The sequence below is a fragment of the Triturus cristatus genome, chromosome 9, assembly GCF_964204655.1.
Source record: "Triturus cristatus chromosome 9, aTriCri1.1, whole genome shotgun sequence".
NCBI lineage: Eukaryota > Metazoa > Chordata > Amphibia > Caudata > Salamandridae > Triturus > Triturus cristatus.
Window position 1 is genome coordinate 1,178,522,429 of NC_140592.1, and position 21,732 is coordinate 1,178,544,160.

Below are 21,732 nucleotides of genomic sequence, written 5' to 3' on the forward strand. Positions count from 1 at the left end.
GCGCTATCTAAGTACTCATAACACCCATAGCATGCTTATGCTTCAAAGACTGGGGATTAGAAGGCACCCTTCACATGAAACAGAGTACATTTCCCTTGGAACCCCTATGTCAATCAGGAACAAGCCAACTTATTTTTCAGATGTGCAAACTGTGTGCTTTTTATTGGACTGGGTAGCTTGATATTTATTCCAGCATGGACCAGCGCCTGGAATGTGTCTCGAGGCCATTCATTTACTACTTTAACATGGACTACTGCCAGCCAATGCTTGGACTGAAACTGTGCATCAGAGGTTAAATGCTTAGAACAGACCTCTTATTCCAATGTGATAGTTCCCACCAATACTACCCACTCAGAGTCACATGCAAGACGATGGAAGTACAAACCATTTAATCCAATATGTAGGCATGGAGAAGGTTTGGATGGCCCTATACATGCAAACCTAAGTACACAGCAATAGAGAAGTGTACAGAGGCTGTGGTTACAGCACATGGGAGCCTGCTTGGGTGGGACAAGGAGAGGCGAACAGGCGGCAAGGAGGACGAAGACATGGCTGTGTGTTCAATGCTGCTGGTCACTGAGCTGTTTATGGCCTTTCTGCTTTCCCTGCCTGCCTTTGAGTCTGTCCTCTGGGAACAATAAGCCTGGTGTGTGTCGTTTGCTAATGTGTGTGATTGATCGCTGCTCCCACTGAGACCCTGCAGTGCTGGCCTCCATGTACTTCATTGAATGGGTGCTCTTGATTACAGCTGTGCGGGGGGGGGGGGTCTTTATGGGTCTGGCTTCTGTTGGACGCTGATATGGAGGGGCTGGCTTGTATGATGGTGCACAGACATGAAGGGTGCAGATTGTATCGAGACACTGTGAGTCACGTCCACGTGAGGAGTGACGACACAAGCAATGATTCTGCTGTAGTGCTGGACCCTCCACAGGCTGAGCTGTTGTGCCAATAGAGTGACAACTTCAAATGAAGCGCATATGATACATTTTCCGCACAATTACAAACATTCACGTAATATATCCAGCATAGAAAAGCTTCTTATTACAAAATCGATGTCTTTGTCGTGTTACAGGTTCAGGACCATTTCCCCTTCCTCACACCTATGATTTGAGTTTTGATCTCTTTGTGAAAAGAGGCCACTGTTCGAAGCGGCTTTTACCCTCATTCGTACACAAAATAGGAGAGGTGATCACCAAGTTACAAGTCTCTCTTACTTGTCTTTCGTCAAGTCTGGGAGCCAGATGGCCAAAGCCCATCATATAAGGAATGAATACCCCCAAATGAATATAAGGTGAGTCACTGAGGAGTCTCGATGATGAGAGCGCTGCCCAAATTCCTTCTAATGGTCAAACTCTGCAGCGGTATCCCTTTTATGTAACATTGGGGTCATTTATTTTTTATAGTTTGTAGTCCTGAAGTGCAGGTGTTTGAGCTCGTGGCGCATTTGTCACCTATCGATATCTAGTTTGGCAAAAGCTACTGTTATGCTACTTTCAGTTTCACTTCAGAATGAAGGGACCTATAGATGGTGTCCGTACATAGACTTCAACCTAGTGTCAATGTTGAAAGGAGGGCCCTCATACATCAGAATCCTGGGACATAGAGCACTTCCTTTTGACACTTCAATTGAAGATGGATTTTGCTGGTAGACTCACATTCAATTGGAAATACACTGTACTGAGCAGCAGTAATTTCAGCAAGTAATTCTGCTTTGTTTCAAAATCAAAATGTGGTTGGCAGGGCTGGGGATAATGTCCTCATCTAAAGTATAGGGCTCTTGGTGCAAAGATGAATACTAACCGCACTTCACGGCTGTGAGCCTCGAATAAAACAAATGTAAAAAGTCAGATTACACTTCCCAGAGTATGTTGTGTTTCTATTTTACCAAAAAGGAACAGTGTTAGAGCTTTGATGTGGACCAAAACCCTGCTTCTTGCAGCAGGTGAGACACAGTACATTGAAGGACCGCCATCGATTGTATGATGATGGTGCTCACTCAGCAGTGAGCGCAGCTGTCACGATAGGTTCTGTTAACTTTCTGACTCAGTGCAACAGGACTGGTCACTAAATACCTGTTCTAAATTATTACAGGCAAGTCATTACAATCAACATCTGAGGTCAGGACGTGTTGTAATAAGAAAATAAAGAACAAGAGTGTATATATATATATATATTTCACCACATAGTCCAAATAATACGCTCTTTCAGGTCATTACAAGTGTAAAGGTTTTAGGCCAGTTATGCTTTTCGGGGAACGCCGCCCCTTTGCTCACACACTGGACAATGAACTACATCACCATACGTGATGTAGCTCATGGTCCAGTGTGTGAGCAAGGGGACAGCGTTCCCCGAAACGCGTAACTGGCATTGAAACCTTTACACTTGGAATGACCTGAGAGAGCGTAATATTTGGACTATGTGGTGAAATCTTAATTTCCGGTAGGCTTCGCCGGAGAACGCTCCATTTACCACGGGCTGTGTGGGGCGGAAGGAGCAACACGAGAAACTATATATATTATATTTTTTTAACGGTTTTTTATGTAAAAACTTTTTTACTATTTATGAACTGCTTGCCCCACAATGCTGTATTTATTTATTTAATGTGATTAACTAGTTCGCTTTTAGCATTCTTTTAAGTGGAGTATTTTTTCTATGTTTATTAAGTCACATGACACTTGCTGGGTGAGGGAGCTTTAAAAATTAAAAAAGAGTATAATCTGGTCATGTGATCAAGCCCACTAGTTGGGTGAAACGCGTCATCTGCCATGTCAATCAGTGCCAGTAATTAAAAAGAAGAATATACTTGCACGCAATTGGTGTCCGTGTCCCGTTCTTCCGCCAAGCTGCTGCTGTTGGGAAATCGATAAACTGTATACGTATATATATATATATATATATATATATATATATATATATATATATATATATATATATATATATATATATATATATATATATATATATATATTCACTGACAAAACCATAGTTTTCAGGCCTGATATAGTTAGGAATTAGCATTTAAAAAACCTAAGAAATTCACTGAAAAACAATAGGTTCTAGGGGTGTCATAGTTAGCTGGACATTTCACTCGAACAAAACCATTGAAATTCCTCCGATATAGTTAGTTGTACTAACTACATCTCGCGCGCCCGCAATCCACTGCTGTTGATGTCACATATTACATCATTCATGAGAGGGTCAGTGACATCACTGATGACATCTCATTTTATTTTTAGATATTTTTTTTAATTGCATTATAATTACATTATATATTACAATGCAAAATATACTTTCTCAGAATGAATTACTTTAGTTTAAATACTTTGCAAATAGGCAAAAGACTTTTAAGTACAGTAGTTACAGTTGTTGCAATGGGCAACACAATTTCAAACACAATGCAACATTGAGCTCAATGTGAATTTCTAGTCAAATGCAATTAGTTACTTTATGGATTACCTTTCTAACCACAGGACTGGATCCTAGATTCAGTCAATGTACATCTCCTGTAAACAGTTGAGTAAAAGCGTTTTGGTTACAGTAGTGATTTTTAAGGAATATTATTGCATTTTAAAAGTTGACAAATGTTTTCACATAGAATCACCAATGTTATCCAATGGCAGAAAATTCACTTCGCAGGTAAGTAGTGTTATCGTTACTTTTTCTTACTCAGTGTTGGATCCTGGATCCAGCACTGGTGAATCTCCTGTAAACAGTTGGAAGAATGTGTTTAAGTCATACAGACGATTTTTTAGGAATATTTTTAGTTTGTGAAAATAAACAAACTTTTCTGCTGAAAACCACACAATGGATTCCTATGGAAAGAAATACAAGTTACTGGTAAGAACGCTTAGAATTACTTTCCAGGTTCAGTGCTTGGCTAAAAGATTCAGCCCTGGGTTCTCTCCTGATAACAGTAAATCGGAATTCGTAGTTCGGCTGATTTCAGAGGAATATTTGCGCAATAGTGAAGGAAGGGGGCGGGGCCTGGTGGGCTAGTTGGCCCCCAGGGGACCTCAGGATTGAAGAGGAATTAATTCCCCAACTTAAAACGCGCCACAGGGCGTGTTTGCACACATATCACCTCAGGCCCCGCCCCCTACCTTCACCATTGAGCAAACGCGCCCCTTGGCGCGTTTTCAGTTGGGGGATTAAGTCCCTTTGAATCCTGAGGGTTCCTGGGGTCCAACTAGCCCACCAGGTACCTCCAGTAAGCGCCCCAAGGCTGCGTTGCAGAGAGGTGTAAAAAGGGGCGTGGTCTGGAACACCTCTCTGCAACGCAGCCCTGTGGCGCTTACTGGAGGTACCTGGTGGGCTAGTTGGCCCCCAGGGACCCCAGTATTGAAAGGGAATCAATTCCCCAATTTAAAACGTGCCACAGGGCGCGTTTGCAGAGTGTGCTTGTGAGGGGGCGGTGCCTAGGGACGATCGCGTGTTGTTTATTTTTTTTATTTTTTGAAAGGGGGGCTGTGTGGCCCCCATTCCTTTTACTTTTTTGTGGCCCTGGGGACCCCATCCCCCAGGGCCTCACCCCCAAATTAAAATTTCCACAAAAAATGTACGGGAAGGGGGCCACGTGGCCCCCTCACGTGGCCAATTCTGGGACCCCATCCCCCAGGGCATGGCCAACTTTTAAAATCTTTTTATGGAGGGGGGCTGCGTAGCCCCCCTCCTCTGGCCACTTGAGGCCCCGGGGACCCCATCCCCCGGGGCCGGCAATTGATTTTTAAAAATGTTTTCATTAATGGGGAGGGGGGCCGCGAAGCCCACCTCCCTGGCCACTTATGGCCCCGGGGTCCCCATCCCCCGGGGCCTGTCCACCTCGTTGGGGACCGTGGGGGGTCCCAATCCCTCCATGGTCCCAGCCGGCTGCGGGAGCCGGCATTGCTTTTTCACATGGGGAGCAGCTAAGATGCTGCTCCCCATGTGGAAAAGCAATCTGCTTTGCTTCATTGAAGCGAGAGCAGGTTTCCCTGCTCTCGCTTCAATGAAGCAAAGCAGTTTGCAATGGCAGGGTGGGAGCCGCGAGGCTCCTGCCCTGCCATTGGAAACAGCAGTGTCCCGGGGGTGGGCACCCCGGGACACTGCAGGAGCCGGCACTGGGGTGTGGCGGTCCCCAGGGCCTGTACAAGGCTCCAGGAGGAGGGCCACGCGGCCCCCCTCCCACATTTTAAAGTTGCCCGGGGGTGGTGGTCCCCAGGGCTGGGGGGGGCCTGAGAGCCCCCCTACCCATTTTAAAGTTGCCCCGGGGGGTGATGGTCCCCAGGGTTTGGGGGGCCTGAGGGCCCCCCCCACCTATTTTAAAGTTGCCCCGGGGGGTGGTGGTCCCTGGGGCTGGGGGGGCCTGAGAGCCCCCACACCCATTTCTAAGATGCCCCGGGGGGTGGCGGTCCCCGGGGCTGCGGGGGGCCATGAGCCCCCCGCCTTTTTTTATGTTAGTGCCCCAGGAGTGGCGGGCCCCGGGGCAGTGTGGGGGGGATTGGGACCCCCCACACTTAATTTTTAAATATGCCCCTGGGATTAAAATTACCATATGTAGCGCGGGAGCCCAAGCTGATTTTTTTTGTATCGGCAGGATGCACGCATCCAGCACGCATCCTCCCGTTTAAAAAAAAAAAAAAAAAAAAAAAATGTTGGGCCTTGGGGATCCTTGTGGGACCCCCTGAGCAGGCCTAGGGGGTCAGGGTGTTTCTACCCTGCCCCCTTTTCGCGTTTTGTGCCTTTTTGTTTTGGGTTTCTCGTGCAAGATGCCTGCCAACACTTCCTGATTCAGAGTGTTGGCAGCCAATTAAAATTCAGCTCGTGATCGGGTGGGTGCGCGGATCCTCCGAGGCAATAGATATATATGTACTTTTAACTCAAATTTATTCAGGAACCACTGAACGGATTTACACCATTTAAGCAAAAGGCATGAGTCTGAACTGAGGACTACCTCTTTGCCAAATTTGGTGTAATTCCGTTCAGCCGTTCGGGCTGTAGCTGCGGCTAAAGGTCCTATGGGAAAATGCATGGGGAAAACGCATTTTGGGACCCCCCTTTTTTCTCGGCCCCCGCTTGTTGAATCACCATGAAACTTTCAGATTAGGAGCGGACCGGAGCTGGCCAAAAGTTTGGAAAACTTTGCGAAGATTCGTTAATCGGCGTCAAAGTTATTCTAAATAGAATGTTGCGGATTTCCTATGGAAAATAGGTCCTAACTATATCTACCTACTGGCGACCGCCAGTAGGTAAAATATATATATATTTACATTTAGGCATGCATTGTACCTGCATAATACATGTCATGGGAGTCTGCAATACCTGCATAAATCCTCTACCTAATGGGCCTATTAAGGATGACTTGTGAAATGAATACTTATGAGTAATAAGAAAATGACATTTAATGATGTTTTAGAGTGGAGTTGTGATATCACAGTGCCTGCAGTATGAAAAACAGCTCACTGATCCGAACACCCACAGGCACTTAATTAAAGGAATGACTACTACCTTTTAGTGTCTTTTTCCTTCATACTTCCCCTAAAATTCAAAGGCCTTAGCTTAAATGGTGATATTGTTTATTGGATGTTTCATTTAGTCCACTGCTGGCGGGGACTGCAAGAGAGATGAAATCTATGGGCTTGTTAACACACAAATAAAGACAACTTAGAAACTGACCGATGTTAGTCTGTTTAAGAGGTCTGCATACACATTAAAATTAGATATCTATGTTTATTTCTGTGGCACAGATTACAGATTAGAGAAAATCCTCCGATTTAAGGTAGAGGGGTATACCTGGAGAATCTACTGGTGGATTTTCCTCCATTTCAGGAAAGAATGGTCTTAGAAATTCCACTAGTGGATACTCTCCTGACTTTAGAACATTCTTCAGAACATTTAGGACTTTCAGTCGCCACACAAACCTAAAACAGACCTTATTCTTTTCTGTGTGTGCGCGAGGTTGATCAAGACACCAAATGCTGAAGGGTCAATGGACTGCTTCACAAAGTGCATATGAAGGGATAAGGTTCGGCAAGTTCACATTTTGTGGCAATATAAAGCTGCTCACTTTTCATCTTCATTCCACTATATGATCATGAACTCCCCGATTAATCGCGATATTCCGATTACTTAAGTGGGGGTGCTTGATGCCATATATTTATCCTAGGTACATTATCTAAGTGATAAGTGTAAATTTGTTTTCCTAACAAGTGCTTGGATTGGAAATTCCTGTACCCTTAAAAGTAAAGAGTTAAACGGGGTGGGTCTGAAGAAAAAAAAAAGGAAAGTTTTTAAAACTATTTTTTAATAGGAGGCAGTGGTACTATGGGCCACTTCCTACTCCACAAAAATGATTTTCACAATTCACAAAGGAGTTTGCGAACGGGTTACCACTACCTTTCAATAGTTGGAAAAATATTAATGTTTTGTGCTCATATTTTGGTTGCAATGCATTAATGCATATCACAAGAAATCACTATTTGAAGACACACCCTAGATCCTCCCCTCCTTCTAAATAGCAATTCCTAACAGTTTCCTGAACTCAATAAGCGATTCAGTAACAAGGAACAGCCATTTTCCCTCCTTCTAGAGCCCAGCAGTCTACTTTACTTAATGTCTTTAGCAATCACTAAATACCTAATTACTTTTATATAAACCTTTAGCATTTTTAAATGCTGCTAAGATACTCTAGGCTGTGGTGTGTGTTTTCTAAACTTTTTTGATCAATCAACATTTTATCCGTCCTATATGCTAAAAAGTCTGCATCACCAATACATGTTTTACATCAGGATTAAGATCACATATTTTGCCAATTAAAAGGCGGTGACAAACATGATAGATGCTTTCAGTTTTTGTTTATCTTCTTGCTAAAGTGCAACAGAAGGGCAAGTATTTACTTTAGCGGTTCATTAAGAAATGATTAATCAAGGCTGTGTTCCTCTTGGCGTTCATCTTACTAAGAAAGAAAAAAACTCAAAGTGTTTGAGTTTACAAGGTTCCAGATGGAAAGGTTTACCTTGCCTTAATTTCACGCCTAATAATTAATTACAACTTAATAATCAGTTCAGTTTCCAGGATAAAATCCTAGCACATTGCCATTATCATTTCCACAGCCATCCTGGATGAAATCCTTCGGAGTACATCGAATTGTGAGTTCCAATCTGCTCATGGTGGGAATACACACAACTGGAAGCAAATGGTCTAGAACGCCCATGGACTAGAGCTGGCATGGACCTGGCATCCCCTGTAGGGGATCTCTAAACTTGGACCCATCTCTGGACAGGTCCCTATGTCTCACCATGTTATCTTCAGCAACTGCAAACAGCTTCCAACTCAGATAGCCACTGCTAGTCACTACAAATCCCAGCATGCAATTGTTTGGCTCAATGTTTTGACTTTTACAGGTCGCTATTTGGGTCTGAAAATATTATAGTTAAACGCTTTCACATGTCAAAGAAATATATATTTTTTAATATTGAAGAGCTTTTATCATATTATCATATTCGTACATGGAGTTTGCTGCATCATTTATTTGCCAAAAAAGTTGATGGATTGGCTCACGTAATGGGTCTCGGACATAAACTAGAACCTTGGCTGGGCTCTTCTCTCCCTATTTGGTTCATGGCTTATCCACCTATATTCACTACAATACATACATGTAAACAGATTACAGTGGCACGTGCCTGGGATCTGTGATGAGCCACGTGCAATCCCTCCTTCCCTGCAAAAGGGGGGGGGACAATGGCTCATAAATTACAACAACACATTAGCCTTCAGTGTACTTCATTCCCGGCCCTTCAGGGGTGTTTGATTCATAACATGAGGTTTCATAGGCACACACACAGCAATGCAGAGGCAGAGAGAAAGGCACTTACTCTGCTGTCGGAGCGCGCGCCAGTCCTGCTAAGGCGCGCAGCTGGGGACTTCTTCTAAATGGAAGCTGTTTCCGGAAGTAGGGTCGAGGCTGGAAGCACGCCCAGCCGCAACATCGGTTTCAAAATCCACCAAGTGACTGCAACCAAAAACAAACACACACAATTAACTCCAGACTCAGTTGGACGCCTGTCATGAGAAGAAAGAGATGTTAGAAGAAGGTTATATTGATACATTTATCTTTTCTAGAGGCCCTTTTTGCTCTTTGAAAAAGCCGGCAGTCTAAGAACACAGAGTTGGAGTTCACAAATGCTTAATTAGCATAAAAAATGAGACATTTTGCATTATGGATGGCATTTATATGAGGCAATATCCTCAAGAGTTTTTTTTATCCTCATTATGGATTATTTATAGAAAATAGTGCTCCACATTTCAGGTGAATAGAAATAATACTACACTGTATGAGAATGAGTGTTTCACATATGTGCAGGTGTGTTGTGTGCAATCCGTTTTTTTTTAATTAGCTCTAAGTACATGAGCTCGATTAATTAAATGTGAATGTATAATAATTTGGAATCCTGAACGTTTGGCTAGGATATGGCCCTTCTGCACCTCCATGACACCTGTAGGGGCTATTTAGGCACCAATTATAATATTCCAGCTTATATTATATCGTAAGGAGGCTATATGGAATTCTTTTGGATGCTATATTATGTACTTAGTGGCACCATTAATCACAACCTCCTTCAAGTAAAAGAATATGTCATAAAAGATTGAGATGCCTATGATTGCCTCATTCATGAAGCTAATGAGCCTATAGTTGGCGCTCCTGAATGATTTATAGGGAAGAGAGCTCAAATCAAGAGGCTCAAGCATTTAGTAGAGAAAAATTTAAATGTGGAAGCTTTGTTTAATAGATAACTGCCCTAATGGGTAAAACATACATGGAAAACTGCAGATAATAGTATAGCTGTTAGATTGAAAAATCATTCACTTTGTGATAGAAAACTGAAAGTTGGTACAAACATTTACTTTCATACTAGAAATCGTATAAGAGCAAGACGCCAAGTGGATCTTGCCTATGACGTCATACAGTTTAAACAAAATCCAAGATGGCCGACAAATATCAAAAATTCATTTGAAATCTTCCAATTTTTGTCAAATTTGCTACAAATGTTCATGTGCATGCCCTCGTTGGATGTAGACTGCCATGTCATACATTTAAAATCAAAATGGCCACCACAATCATGTAAAAAATGTAAAATTGGAATCTGTTATAAATTAGTTGTAACTATTCATACTTATTGACATGTCTCAATATTTATTACTATGTATTATATAATGATATGCACCTTTCTTGCTTTCATCTTTAATACATCTTCTGTAATGCCTGAAACTGAGTAGCATGTTGAAACAATACCTTGTTGCAACACCCACAACCAGTGGTCAATATTTCCAGCATGATGATTTCGTTCCAACAGATTGGTCTATCTGTGGTCTTTGACGGTTGTTCCTGTCAATGCTGGAAATGTACGCTGCGCCAGCGGATATTTATTAGTTTGGCAGAAGGGACCTCCATCAGGGCGACTGAGTAATTGACTCTGTTTCCCTGGCAGAGAAACATGCTGTTCGCCAAGATTTAAATAGGGACCTAGTGTATTTTGCTAACTAGATCCTGATACCATTTCTGTGAGGATAAGACCTGGAAGGGTTGTGGCTTGTATCTGGTTTGCAAGAGAGTTTCATTATGGCAAGCAAAACAAGATTGATGGGGGGATGATCATCTAGACGAGTAGCTGACAGTCGTCCCCATGCTGGGAAGAGGGTGAACAGAAAGTTAGAAATTAGGCTGGAGGGGTGTCCATTACTGGTGGGGAGAGGCTGCTTACAGATTCTACCCACTGAAAGTCCTAACAAGGAGATGCAAGCAGTGCAGGCTTTGCATCAGTGAGTTGTGTACTTTCTGTATGATGACAAGAATCCTACTAGAGACATTCAAACCAAAGGGATCAGTAGACAGAAGTGACAAGAAAGACAGAGCACAGGGGAGTTATATATGGCAAATATTGGATAAATCCAATGGGTGTGTATAAGAGAAAGAATTAATAACCCCTGTGGAATTCTGTTACACTGAGAGGTGTGGAGAAAAAGGATTGACTGAACTAGCAATACTGGTTATCAATGGATTGGGCTTTATTAGTTTCCCATCTTTGTAGGGGCAGTGAGCTGAAATATCATCCAGTAAACATATGGGACTATGCTGCTCTGGAAAACTAAAGGCCTAATTCACAAAGTTAACTTACACTTTTGAGTAAGTTTACTACTTTTTGGCTATTCACGATATCCAAGTGTACATTTACTACAAAAGTGTAACATAGAGGTCTCTACCAAATTGAAGGGTCTCGGGCTATTCACAAATGTATCTTACACCTTTGAGTACTTTATATGGGCAATTAACTCGTACACTCTTAAATAAATGTACATTCAGATTTTATGAATAGATACAACTAGTAAACTTACTTGAAAGTTGAAATTACTCAAAAGCGTAAGTTACCTTTGTGAATCAGGCCTTTAGAGGCCCTCAGATTTTCTGAATAGCCAAAAAGTAGTAAACATACTCAAAAGTATAATACACCTTTGTGAATCAGACCCAAGCTGTTATAAATGTAAATGTAAATACAGTATTTGTAAAGTGCACAGCTACCTGTAGGCATGCCGGCGCTGGGGGCCCTCGGGAAGATTAAGCGAGCTATTGCCCAGAGTCACATGGTGCTGGGCTGACCTGTCGCTGGTGCCGGGGATCGAACCGTAATCCCCAGCGTCCAACGTCAGTCACCCTGGCCGCTGCGCCACACCTCTTCCAAAGTTATTAAAAAGAGGTCTGCATGCGCACATTGCATTTGTACCACCAGACGCCATGGATAGTAGTTATGGTTCGGCAGTGTTGGCAGCAGCTACACCTAGCTTGCTCTCTAGCATCCTTGACACTCCCCTTGCCACCCCTGAGGACAAAGGCTATGATGGCAGCAAATGGAACAGAAGGTAAGCATGAATTCACTTGTTCTGATTGCTATCTGTAGTTCCTGTACTTACCGTCCCCCAAACTTCTCAGCATCAACTATAAGGATAGGGTTGCAGGGGTAGGCAGTGAGGAACAGGCTTTAATCTCTACTAGTGGTCAAAGGGTGTATGATCTCTAGTGTCATCTCTAGTGTTTTGATGAATCGAAGTCCATGAAAGACGCATGACCCAAAGTGGGGAATTGTTAAGAAACGTTCCCCTGAATTCAATTCAAAGGGCAGTTCTCACAACACTGGTGTTGTGTAGAAAGTTGTGTTTGAATATCCACGTTGATTCTGCAGCACAAGGCTTGATACACGTACCGCAGTGTACTTTACATGAAACTGACACCTGTGCATCTCACCTGCCTCCCCACCATGGCCTGGTTAGAATGTTCACAGCCTATTTATGACCTGCACCTACAGACCTCATTAGAGCCCATGATAACACTAGGCACCCGACACAGCCCCCAAACCATGGCGTAAGCTAACAGTGTCTCACTGCAGAGGAACATCTATATTAAGCTATATTAATGCACCCATGCCACAACCTGATGCAAACAAACATTGCATCGTAACTACCTACACGAATTGTAATGAATATGTAGATCGCCTTACTCCAGCTGAGCGAAGACAGCTGAACGCCTAATCCAAAGAAACTCTGGACAGTCCTTCACCACTCTCATCCAACTCGTTCACCACACCCACCCATACCTTTAAACCACTACTAAGATCTTCCAGGATTGCCACATTTTAATCTCACACTAACTCAAACAAACCAACTCTAAAGTAAAAATTAAAAGAAACTATCATCTAGCCTCACACAACCAAATATTAGCAAACGGCATACAAAATTAATTGATGTCACTCCAAGTCCACATGTAAGGGCAACCACATTGGCAATGCCCTATAATGCTAAGTTGTAAGTGATAAATAAGGGGCAAATAACAAAATATCCCCTAACATATTTCGTCCCACCTCATCAGAACACATTCGCCACAAACCCATTAACCACAACGGGCACAACGCAGCCTCAAGCCATGTAGTTGACTAATGATTTACCACCTTATCGGCCCATTAATATATTCTAGGGTCATTTTCTGGATGCATTTCCTGCAGCTGTGACATAGGAACCCTCTCCGTAACCAGCGTCTTCTGCCTCTCGATTCTGGTACTGCGCCTGCTCTTCTCTCTTCTCCTTTTATCTTCAGCTCACATCAAAGGTTCATAGATTTTGCAAGTGCCCTTTCATACATTTAAATATTTTTCACAAAGTGGGCATGTGAAACACTCCCAGAACAAGTTATTTTTCTTACAGATGTGACCCCAGTGCAGATGACATCAACATCCTCCTTTCAGCTGCACCCTAAGGAAAACCATCTCTCTCCACCATCACTCTTTCCTCTGATAGTGTAGACTCACCTCTCTTATTATCCAGATGACTTCCTCCCTGCTCTAACCTGTCAGCCATCATGCTCACCTTCACCACAGTATGTGTCTCCAGGCAATCACACAGCACAAGAAACATATGACTTAAATACAAGACATAGTAACCTCAGAAAAGCAGCATTTGAGACCTCACTGTCAACAGCAATGTTTCCCTCACAATGCAGTTTATGACCTCACACAACATATGCCATCATCAATGGTGCCTATTGTGACGTCATCAGTGATATTAAAACTACATACCGAGCGTGACATGCTGTCACAGAAGCTATACAGACAGAAGAGACTTTTCAGATGGCCTTATATGGACTGCATGAACACCAAAGACTATTTAGGCACTGACAGCAATATTAGAAAGAGAAGAGGTTAGAAAGAGAAGAAAGACTGCTGTAGCTATACTCAGAAGTAACCTTACAGGAGTTAAATGGTTAAATGGTGAAGAGGAAGCATAGGGAGTCTGGCGTTTTCAGAGCTTGTATCAAGGAGAGCGGGGACTGCGCATTGGTTTCGAATGCCGTTCTTTGCTGGTGGTAAAGCTGGGCCTCGAAATCACTTTAGTTCTATTAGTTACTTTCTAGAAAAAATCATTTCCATCTTTCTCTTAGTTTGGCAGTGGAGATGGCCTCACACAGCAGAAGGGTCATAAAGAAAAGTGAATGGATGAAATATATCCTCTCTACAATATGTCTTGGCTAAGCTATCCGTAATTCCTCCAGTTCGATGTCAGATTTGAAATTGCTGCAGCTATGAGAGTGTCAAACTGATTTTCCTGTACTTGGAGAATTACTGCCATTGATTTTAAATGCATTTATGAATGAGATATGGCCTTTAATCTGATGATTTTCTGATATTACTGTCCATATCTCATGCAAACAAAAGTGTAACCTAATGCAGTCACATAGCATGCATAAAAATATGTTTTCTTTTTTATTTAATTACCAACCAAGGCTGGAGATGTTGAGTTTCGTCTTAAAGTACTATAGTTGACAGGAGTCATACGCTCCCGTGCCACAGAGACAATTGCTTCCCTACAAATTAAAAAAACTTTGGACCTTATCTTTCCCCAAACGCAAGCGCGGCGGCTGGCACAGGTAAGCACGGTGGGCAGTCCTCCCACCGCTCTTACCTGGGTCAGCCGCGCCTGCACACAGGCATCTTTGATATGCTTTCTGATCATCTATATTTATCCATCGAGACTTGTTTGTGTGATTTGTTTGGAATTTTGTAAATTACTTCTGGCCCATTTTTACCTCTTTTATGACGCCTGTGTGTTCTACAATTTTCGATGCACATTGTTAGTGAAATATTTCGTTGGTGCAATAGTGTTTCATTAGGCAAATTAAAGAATGTATTGGTTTCTTTAAAATTTTTGATTTTGTATCAATTGTCACAACATTTAGTGCTTGAATTCCTTCGAGAGGCCACGTGATCTACACTTTTATTTAGCTGAAGAATGTAATCCGATGGCACTGGCCTGTTGGAAAAGCTAGTAGCTAACTAGAAGTGGTACAGACTTCAACCTATTTTTGTGATTACACACTGTTTACAGGAAACCCTGTCACAATTTAAGTACAGTGTGCTTTAACTGACTTTGAAATTAGGTGTTGGTCAGGACCCCTTGTTTCCTAATTGCAGATTAGACTCCCTGTTCAGACTTTGTTGTTAGCCCAGAAATCTGCTTGGATTTATGATTTATTTGGGCTGGCAGGAGTGCTAAGACTGCAGGAACCACTTTTCTGTCGCAGAATATTGCAGGCTCCTCAATGTTTATGCAGACGTCTTAAACACAAAGGCAAGATTCGCAACAGTGGTCTATCAGCAACGGTTTTAATGTATTTTATGAGCCATTATTAATGCTGAATGATTATATTACATTATTTTAAAAAAACAAACAGCCCAATAATTCATCAATAGTGTGAAAAGTTGTTTGACAATTTTACACTATCAGAAGAAATTATTACTTGTGCCATTACTACCATGTACTAATACTTCTGCCTCCTCAAATTTCAACTATACCATCAGAGACACAACTAAACTAATTCCCAATACGATGGAAACACTCAAAATGTAAAAAACATGAAGACCTTTGTCAGATCCTGTATTCTGCAGCACACATAGAAAGAGGAAAATATCATTAATAATTTTTTTTTGTTTAATATATTTTTGGGGGAGTTTTATATAGCGCGAACTAGACCGGAAGGTATGAGAGTGCTTTACATGAGCACCAGTAACAGACGGATACATGAATTTTTGCTAGGCACAAGGATATTAAGTGATTTGCCCAGAATCCCAGGATGTTGAGTATCCCTGCCGAGATTCAAACCCGGTTCCGCAGCTCTGAGGTCGACCGCTCTAGCCGTTAGCCACATCCTCTCCCCAAAGAGAGTCCCGAAGAGGAAGTTGTCCCTTCCTGCAGAAAAACAATTATCCCTGCAGCGCAGGCACCTTTGCAACATGAGGCAAGGGTGCCTGCAGTGGCGCATGGTAGCCAGTCATGCGCCAGCAAAGGGGAAAGCACACGGATATATCATATTGTTGTTAATACGATGCATCTCTGTGCTTTTAAAATGATGCCGCCCGGCCCAGCAAAATGGCTTGAGGCCCGGTGCTGCGTCATTGTTTTGTAAATGAGGCCCCCAGTGTCTTGTTAGGTACATAGAGATTCAATTAGAGTGCCTGGATTTTCCCCTAGTAATGCAAAACAATAACCCTTCCTCAGAGAAGTGAAAAAAAGTATCTAGGCAGCTTCAACATAGCATCAAATGTAAGAAAGCACCCAGTAAAAATGTCAAACGCTTTTATAAAAATAAGAAAACTGCTTTGACATAACAACGGGAATTGGCTACATGAATGAGAAGATACATGTTTTTGAAAAAAAAAAAACATTAAATGGCTACTAGAAGTTGGGTCATTTACGTTGGTGCTAGCCTAGGTGCTAGCTTCCTCTGGTGACCAGAGGCCACGCTTGCACCAACAATGAAAATACATTTACAAAGAACCATGAGCATGCTAGAGTAAAAGGGAAAGACGAATAGAGGTCTCAGTACTTTCCTACTGCAGACACAGGTGGCCTAGTCTTCCTCTACTGTTTTTCTCCAAGTCCAGTTGGGTTCAGAGGGGCAGCTGGTGCAGCTGGTGAGAGTTCTAAGACATTGTAGAACTTGAACACTGTTTGGTATGGGCCATAACCTATCCCTGATGAATTCTCACACCAGCTGGTTCCTTATCCTTGCTGCCCTTGATTTGAGGCAAAAGTATCCAAGAAAGCACTATCCTGGATGCCTTCAAAGATGGAAGGATCAAAGGTCCACTTTGAGAAGCTCCCTCAGTCCTCTAAAGAGTGAGCATGAGAAAAGGAGAGCTTTTTAGTTTCTTTTATATAGTGCTAGCAAGACCCGGGGGTATCAGAGCGCTTTACACAAAGTGATCATAGGTTATTAATTCGATGTACTTGTGAGGACACCTATGAGTCAAACGCAGTCAAAGTAAGTAAATGCAGAACAGCAATAAAATAGTGCGAGCAGATCAGAGAGGTACATAACAATACAGCATTACGGTAATGACGTGTGTGCCAAAGTAGGGACTGACTGGATTAGGGGAGTCAGTAGAAGTAGGCTAGGTCTCAAACTGGTGCTGGGTGACAGGAGCGAGGCTCGTTGAAAGAAAGATGAGCTTCAAAGACAAAGTCTCACCAGAGCCTTGTTCAGTGTAAACATACTACCAGGCTTCTTGCCTATCATTGTTAAATTATATGATCTTTCCCCTCTGCTCATAGTCTTTGATGACTAGAAGTAAATGCTAGCTTCCCCATGCCTTTCTGCAAGAGTTCTGCCAGCAGGCCATCTGCTCCTCAAAGTAATTTGTTTTGGTGAGAAACACTTTTTAGCTCTATGCTGAGCTGGGGAAATCTAATTAGTGTCACTCCGGGTGAATGAAGGAAGGTAGTGCAATATTGTCAGAGCCAGTTTTGGGGACTGTTATGTCTTTAGACAGAGATGAAGAATTTGTATACAAATATCATGCAGGCATACTAACCAAAAATATGAAACAAATTTTTGATTCATGATATAATTATAGCAGATTTTCTCTTTCCTTTCCGTAAGTCACCCCTGGAAACAATATCTGGTTGATTAAAACAATATCTCGTTGATTAAAGTTGATTTTTATGAAATGGAAAGTCTGGTTCAGCCTTCAGCAGTACACAGCACATTTGAATTTAATTACTGCAGAGTCATGCCAATTTCATATTGCCAGTGTTCACTTTTGGCAATAACGTGGACCGGCCCCCGGGCGCGGGGGGACGTGGGGGGGTCAGTCGGACGTAAGTGCCAGGGCTGGAGCAATGGGCTGTACTGCTGCTGCGCTCTTGCGTAAGTTACAAAGGGACGATTTAGCAGCAAAAGCGGCCCCCAGCAACCAAAACGGCCCCCACCGGTACAAAACCGCCCCCACCATACTGGTCCAACCACTGGGAAACGCCCCGTGTCCACGACGGCCAGTCCGGCCCTTCTTCTACCCATTTTTCACCAAAGCCTTAAGGGGTCTAAGGCTCTACTAATGAGTCACTTAGCAAATGTTAAAAAAACACAGACTGCTAAACTTGTCAAAAGCAATATACTTTGCCATGTGCTGACTGATGCAAAGGCCCTGCTGAAGACTTCCTTTTAAAGTCACTTCCGCTAGTGGCCTGGCACCACACTGCATTCCTTTGGTGCAATATCTCCACCACTGTACTTCGGCAATATTTCAGATCTGCTGATTGGATGTAACTGTTTGTTACCATGTGTGAGCTGCAGCACACATACATTTAATAAGAGTTGCTTGGCAGACTCCCACTGCCCAGAGCCACAATACGCCAGTGAGGCCAGTCCCATGAAGAGTCCTAGGCGATCAAACAAAACAACACAATTCACTACTCCCTACAGAACTTACAAAGTATTGAACTTAAAGGAGGACACTGTTCAAAAGATACACAAAACAAAAACACTGCAAAATGTCAGGAGAAGATATGGGAGATATATGATGCATGATCACTAAATAACCGGCACGAAGAAAATAGAGGTAGCTCTAGGGATAAGAGACACATAAAGAGCTAATTTAATAACTGCAAAATGTAATTGACAGCACTTCAGAAAACAACTGCAGCTCTGAATGTGGGGTAACAAACATCATTTAGCAATAAACATGATTTATTTCATAAAAACACCTGAGACGCTTTTGAAAACTGTAGTCAACAACAGAATACGCATATTGTTGTGCTACCCAAAGGACAAGAGAATGATAACTGCATAAAGTATTTAGCTAAGACTCTTCTTTGACTACTTCGAATTATAAACTATCCAGAAAAACATGAAAAATTCACATTACATTTAATTTAGGACAACACCTTCCATCAGTAAACATTAGAAAATATTTAAAATTAATTTAACTATTGACATATTTTAGTGCCTCTGACCATAAAATCTCTCTTAACAAACATGTATAGACTCCCACCTGGATTAAAGGAACAGAGTTTCAGAAACATCAGCCAATAGTGGGAACAACGCTTGTCTGAACCACGCATATGTCTTAACCACGCACATGCGTGGTTAAGGTAGTGAGAGCACTAGATGGAGAGCGGATGGGCAGGGAGAGAACAGGAAGGATCAGGAGAGAAGGTACCGGGAAGCGGTTTGGTAAGTGGGGTTGGGGATGGGTAGATTTTAGGCTGGGGCCAGTTTTAGAGCTCGGGGGTTTGGGGTAGGTTTTAGAGCTGGTGGCCAGGTTTTAGGGCTCAGGGTGGAGGGGAAGGGAATTTTTATGGACTGGGTGTCAGTTACAGGGCTTTGTGTGGGGGGGACTGGGGTCATGGTCATTTGTTAAGCAGGGGCTGGGTTTTAGGGCTCTGAAGGGGGAATTGGGTTAGTTATTATGGCTGCTGCAGGGCGGATTGCAGGGCTGGGGTATCGGGTTTTGAGGCTTGGGTGGGCTATGGTGTAATCTTTACCATACATATCTCTTTACCGATCATGCCTTTGCGAGAAAATATGTTGCAAAGAAATGCATGGTAAAGGCATGCATGGTAAAGTGGCAGTTGTGGTTCAGACTGCGTTGTTTAGGCATGCGTGGTTAGGGCATGCATTTTTGTATCATACAACCACCAATACTACCTTATTCATCTGCATTGTAGGCCATGTCATGTTATAGATAACTGTAGCCAAAACAGGAAAAAGCAGCAATTGAAAAGATGGAGAATGGACTCTGGCTTTCTTGATAAATTATAACATGCATTTAAAGCTTAATTGGCATGTATTTGTGGCTCAATCACTGCATGGGAGAACAATAATCTCAGTTCCAAAATTAAGGTTATGGAAATACAGGTTCCATGGCTGAAAGAAATGCATGTATGTCAATGGTGACACTCACATGGTGTAGCAGGGATTCTGCTCAGGACCAGAACTATGTTAAGGACCATAGAACATCAGTGTGTAGGGTACTGAGTCACCATGCCATATCAGTATCTATGAGCCCTAGTCCAACTAGCAATAGTGTCTCACTTGCCCTCCTAACCGTTCCAGAGAATCAAGTTATTTGTCACCTCAGAACACAACCTTCTTTACCCTCTCATGATCATGGTAACAGGACACACCCTTTCTCTCTCTCACTTGAAGTTGTCCAAAATAAGATATGAAAGAGACATGAAGAAAGTTTACACTGTTTATTTAAACTATCAGGCTCTAAGATGTAATAATTGCACCTCAATTAGAAAACAAATACATATCAATATTATCGTCAGCAGGGATGATGAACCGTATACCTTGAAAAGTCCTTTCATGTTATCTGCCAGATCTGCCTAACCCCTCCCGTACTACTGAAGCAAATTGGTTATATAGTATAGATCTCTGGGTTTAGTGGTGGACCCCGTAGCTTAGCATACATAGGTGGATGTTCTACATCCCAGCTGATGCCTCACTCTCATCTCAGACCTTTCACTGTGTGTGTGTTTTTTCAGAACCCCTGTCCTCAGTTATATGACAAGACATGTGCATTCAAACACAGCAGCTACATTCCTTTATTATGTCGAGGTGCTACTGTCTGACCAGAGAGAATAACAAGGGGCAATGTTGTTTGAACTTGCCTGGCTGTTCAGTCTAAATCCCAGGAAAAGAATGAAATACAAAAACATACGCTGGTTCTGTGTGAAAAATACAATGAGGCACAAAGGCAAGCGTGATATTTAGTAACATGTGCAAAACCAAAGCAGCCTACAACATGCATGATTAGACTAACATAGGGAGAACGACAATGGGCCATATGAGAAACACGCTGCAATGTCACTCAGGAAATATATGTGAATACAATGTTAACTAACCTTAGTAGGAAATCAAGCTATGGTATCTCCAATGGAAAGCCCATATGACATTAAAGCCGTTAAGATCAAAAAGTCACTGACTAACTCTGTTCACATAAAAAGAGCACAATTATCAGCATGGGAAACCTTAAACATACATCTCTCACCAAACATAAATAAATCAGGCAAAAGTTTCAGGAAGTTTACCAGCATCTATTTCAAGAAAAAAGTAAACCATCACTCCAGCAATTAAGAGCCTGCTTAATAGTCCTAAAGTCCCATCTCTTTCTCATGAAGGCAAAGATGATTTAGAAAATTCAATAACTTTGAAAGAAGTGAAACAATTATCAAGAAAATGCAGAAAGAGTAGCTGGACTTGGCAGGATTCTGAGAAGTCTACATGAATCATTTTTCTCCAAATCGTACTTTTTCAAACACTTGCACTCTAAGTGGATCTTTTGCTCAAACTGACCTACATTTCATCGCAAAAACCAGGAATGAAAACGCTAATGTATCCAACTTCAGATCAATTTCCCACATAAATTATAACTTCAAAATGCATGTTAGAGCTCTAGCTGATAGTCTCATATTCTGTCATAGCTACATCTTTTTTAAGCAGATTTTCTTCCAGCACCACTAAATTAGTCATAAAAGTATCTTTCTGTGCATAACACATAATCACCCATCAGCATACTGTTATCAAATGCAGAAAATGCTTTTGATTGGATTTCTTGATTGTTTCTGTTTTGAGGACTAAAGAAATTTGTTTTTGTTTTCAAGTAGCCACTGTTAATCAACGCATCGTATTTCAATCCAAAAATAAGTCCACTGTTTAGAGTAACCTTATTGCCACCATTCAAATTAAAATGACGCTATGCCAATGTTTTCCACCTTCCACTTGTATGTTGAACTATTGATTACTTATTTTCTTATCTACCTGATATATTAGTGTATTCAAAATATCACAGACTTGCATATCACTAAGGTAATCATGCACAGGTAAGTGTAGATTTACTATTATTAACTCCTCATTTTTGCTTACCTTGATTA

At 42.1% G+C, this 21,732-nt stretch overlaps 1 protein-coding gene across 1 annotated transcript in view; it reads right to left on the reverse strand.

Moving 5' to 3' along the window:
• The window catches only part of TMEM121 (transmembrane protein 121), a 940,474-nt gene that overhangs the window by 593,350 nt on the left and 325,392 nt on the right, over positions 1 to 21,732 (reverse strand). The window contains exon 2 of the mRNA XM_085627158.1: positions 8,850 to 8,986. The gene's annotated coding sequence lies outside the window, so the exon portion shown is untranslated. The remainder of the gene's footprint in view (positions 1 to 8,849; positions 8,987 to 21,732) is intronic.